The sequence below is a fragment of the Limulus polyphemus genome, unplaced genomic scaffold (genome assembly GCF_000517525.1).
Source record: "Limulus polyphemus unplaced genomic scaffold, Limulus_polyphemus-2.1.2 Scaffold6242, whole genome shotgun sequence".
NCBI classification, from domain to species: Eukaryota; Metazoa; Arthropoda; class Merostomata; order Xiphosura; family Limulidae; genus Limulus; species Limulus polyphemus.
The window spans coordinates 39791-44934 of record NW_013671852.1 but is presented as its reverse complement, the minus strand read 5'-3'; positions in this window follow the sequence as shown (position 1 = coordinate 44934).

Sequence of the window (5144 nt, the reverse complement as noted above, 5' to 3'; positions counted from 1 at the left end):
TGTCGCTAAAGTTTCGTCGGAACGAAGTTACGGAAAATCAATTAACGAACGGAGACGTAACAATAGCTTCTAAAACCCAAATTTTAAATTTTACTATTTTCCAAATTCGATGTTGATTTAAAATTCATAATAAAATATTGTCCATCAATTAGTCATATCTTATTATTTTTAATTTCACAAGTTTGTTGTTACAATTTTTAGCCGCGGCACATAAAATGGCCCGAGTTTTTTTTTAATCAAGTACGAACTTTTAGTTTAGCTCCGTCATCTCTTGACCGATATGATATCAGATTGAAGTTTTAGATTCCTGAGGTCAAACCCTTTCGATTGATGTATTTGATCACGCCCAAGGTATCATAGATTAATTTATTCTAATCCTGCCTAAAAGAATTTCAATATGAGGGTAGGCTGGTAGAGATCCTAATGAGTAACACAATCCGGGTATTGCTGGCACACAAAAATATCACTAATAAAAAAATAAGTCATATACTAATCTACTCTAATCCAGTCTTAAAGAATTTCAAGCGCTACGCCTATTGAGGAGATTCCCTTTTGTTTAATGTTTAAAAGACTCAAGGGAATTTAATTGTTGATATGATTTTTGTTACATGTGAATTTGAAGGTTTACTCTGAGAAAGAACTAACTTCGCTTAGGATTATATTAAACCTTCTCAGAAAGATACGTCATTTACCTCACCAGAAAATAAAATTGAAATTTCAATCTTCCCTGTTTTCACATATACTCAGCAACTGATATCCTGATGAGGCCCACTCTACGATTCATTGCCACGTATCAGGAAAAACAAGTATTTAATTCTTCAAACACGTAAACATGCTTATATATCGTTGTTTGCCTGCGTATTACTATACATTCCTTAAAACTGTAATTTGTTTGTTTGCTAGAGGGGGCTGCGAATCGTTGATGATAATGCAAGTTCAGACAGGCCCAAAAACTTAGCAATGTGACTTAAACAAGAGTGAAATTCTGCCAATAGTTATTTGATCTGCTTTATCGTGTTTTATGTGTACACGTAGATTTTTTTGTTGAGAATTTCACCCCTGGACTTAAAGTTCTAATATATTCTAACGTAGAGTATGTAACGACGTTTTAGGAAGCGTTACATAGAAAGTGAGTTGTTTTAAAGAGGGAACTTGTGTTAGCTATCACTACCATGCTATTTTATGTTGTTTGGTACAGTTAGTGAGGGAAAACTTGGGCCTACAAGTTACGAGCTTGTAACAGCGTTAAAAGAAATAAATCGTTTAAGTGGACTGGACGTTGAAATACCTCCACCCGATAGAATCACGTTACAACATTACAATTTACAGTGGTTTCAGTCCTACGTCTAGTACATATGGATTAGTGATTAATGCTTGTAAAAAATGTCACAAAATTAAAATGTTTTCTTGAATATAGAATTTTAAAATGTCCTATATTATAGAAATCCATTTTTAATTTCAGACAACAGATATAGTCAATAATAAAAAAACAATTTCTCCAAACTTTGCGGCTTCTACCAGCCCCTTAATTAAGAAGTAAACCTTTAACGAGAAATTTCTGATCACCCACCCCTGTATTTAAACCAAAATACATATCTAGACGACGACAAAAAGTAAACCTCTGAGAGCGATAAAGTGTTGCTTCCCCATTGACCAAAATGTTATTTATACTACCAATAGTAATATAAATTGAACTTATACAATTGCAGCTGGTTGATTGTGGGAGTTGAAATATACTAATGCAGTATCTAATCAATGGAATACTTTTAGGAACACACATAAAACTAAAGCATACAGTTTAAGGTTGATGGTGCCAAATGATGCAACATCCGTGCTTGCAATGTTTCATGTGCAAGTTAACAAGGGTGAAGAGATTTAATTGGAAATAACAGTTACAGCTGTAATTATAATGTGAATGAACCCTTACCTCCTTTGTTTCTTGCATTTAGTGCTAATCGGCTATCTGTGTTCTGTACTTCATGGAGAAACAAACTGTGATTTCAACACTGAGAGTATGAAAACTTACCACTCACCCATTAGAGTTCTTCATTATTTATTCCATATATGTGCTTGTCTTTTTAACCTCCCCAATTGATTTATCAATTAATGCCAGTTCTACAAACCTGGTTTATTGTTTGATCTCTGGAATATGACATCGGGCATAGCAAAAATGAGACAAAACCCATTACAAGTAAATCTATAAGCTGGGTTACTAAATTTTAAACATTTGGTTCATTAGAATAAAAAGGATATATTTGTTGTTGTTCAAGACTCGTAAAGTAGGTAAATTATTATGTAGAATTATAAACGGACTTTTCTCTCCTTTAAAATACTTTTATTGCAAGCTTTCAGCCATCTTACCAAATACTTCATCGTGCATTGTTGCCCAACAAAGGCTCCGGTAAGAGGGCCTAAGGTTTGCAATAAAAGTGTTTTAACGTAAAGTCCGTTTATAATTCTAAATAGGATATATTGATGAACACTAAATCAATGGATCAGAACCACACACAACTTTAAAGATATCTTTTAATTTCTTCTTAATGAACATCTTTACATCAATGACTTAGGGATTTAAAAATGCTGTACAATTTATACATACTCATTTTTCAAAACTCCTAAAATTACAACACAATTTAATCACATAATAACAAAGTTTAACCTATAGTAACGTTATCTACTGAGCAATAGTCTGGAAGTACACGACAGTTTCCAAAACTTTGTGCTATACTTTATGTTGTCAGATAAGATTTCTGTGACCAATTAATTCATACTTGTGACTTTACAAGTTTCCATTATCATGGCAGAATACACACAAAGAAAGTAAATAAATCATGCTTTTTCCACATAACCAACTTGCATTGTTTTTTACATTTATAAACCCACATACAGACTATAAGTGATCATATTTAAATGTACCTACTCGTATTATCAAACCAAACTTATATTAAAAATGTTTGGATTTAAATGCATTTCATCAACACTGTTATATCATTATTAAGTAATTAGAATATGAAATACCAAGCTCAAACTGGTATCTAAACTTAGTAAAATATATTTTTAAATAAATAAGATTCTTAATAAATCAGAATTCCACTAGAATGGACAATTTAAAGGTAATACATATCATCATATCTATATTTTTACATAAGTGGAAATGCTCCTCTACCCCTAATATAAGTATATAATACAAATATTTCATGGTTGAAATCAGTTATTAAACTATAGAACATATCTAAATATCAATTTAAATAATTTTTGATACTTGTAAGGTCAAATAATATATTGAATTTTTCATTTTTATGTGATCTTTAAATAATAATTCTGCACGAGGTCTTTTGTAAATTACGAGAAACTTCACTCTTCAAATATCAGTTATCGACAAGACAATTATTTTATCAAATTTATATTTTAATTGATGCAACAACTATAACTTTTAGATTCTGACTAGGTTTGAATTTAAACAAACAACCTAAGCATAAAACTTCCAGTAACAACATTATAAATATTTAAGGAAAATTAAGTTTTAAACAGTATTTTCCCCTTCCAGTAAATTTTGTTTTGAGTACAAAGCTGCACAATGGTTAATATGTGTGTATTTGCCATAGGAATTGAATTATCATATTATAAGCCCTCCAAGTACCAGCCGACATACTAGAGGATTTGAATATCACCAGGTTTAAAATACCAAAGCTCAACAATAGAAAATATCTTTTGAATAACACAAACATAAGACACCAGCAAAAATAACTCTGTCTAATCTTCACTTTCTTTTCTATTCTTTAAGGCACATTTTTTTGGGCAAATAAAAACAAAAGCTTATATCTTTAGATTTGGCAGATCTGTATAAATATTTGATAACTGACTTCAAACAGACTATATTTTTAAATTGGCAATGCTACAATACACCAAAATAATCTATAATATAAATATAGAGAAATTTAAAATATCAAGCTTTTAGTCTGCAGGCACTTCATTTCAAAGTCACAAAATAAAAACACCAGTTATACAACCATTTTCATCTCCAAAGTTTTGCTTGCTAACAAAATATTGAACTGCTTAACAACAAAAACAATAATTTTTCTAAAATCAACCAGGATTCATTGATATTTCACAGATACAGGAGCATTTCATGATTTCAATATGCAAACTGTTTTATCTTAAGGTTTTTAATATATATAAAAAAAAAATTCATGAAGATGTTGATTTCACAAGTTGAAATTATGTTGCATTTTATTACATAAAAACAAGATTGAAATCTCTTAAAAAACAAGTGTTCTTGAACACAAAAACTTTTATATTTCACCAATTTACCGATATTCAAGTGAAATTCACATTATAGAGAATGTTTCGAAGCTATTCGGTGTCACAGAAACTATCCTGAAAATATCTAAAGGATTTAAAAAACTAAATTGAAACAGCAAGAATATCACTTCAGGATATTTTAGGGTCATTTACTAAAGACTAGGACTGGATACATACAACTATAATTTTGACTCAAACTGTTTTAGTTGCTGAAACCTTAGAACTTTTTAATACTCTGTACAACAGATTGACAAAGATATGGCATGGAAAATGTTCAATGTTTTCAGTTATCACCAGTAAATACATATAAAATTTCCCAGTCAATATTTGTAAAAATATATATTTATATGTTTTTGTTTGTTCTGAATATGCAACAGTTACTGTAACTACACCTGAAGTAAAGGCTGCTACGGAGGCTCAAATACACTAATAAAAACTGTGGATAAAAAAATATATAACCATCATACACTATCTATTATATAATTATACACACAGTGCATAAACAGTTAATATAATCATCTTTTCAAAATGGGAAAGAAAAAAAGGTACACATAAATGTTTCAGTTGAGCTTGACATAAACCGGTAAAGACCTAAGATATGCAGTACACATGCTACTATATAGTTTTATACTAATCAAAACTATGATTAATCAATAAGGGTTTCGTGATGATAACATTTAAACAGCTTAGTCAACTTACAGATATACTGACATAGGAACAAAGATGGGCAATATCTCTTCTACATAATTTCTAATTCACAACCTTCTATACCTTGCACTGAACACGAATAATCTAAAGACAACGTTTAAATCAAGAAACACACTGAAGAATCTAAAGACAAT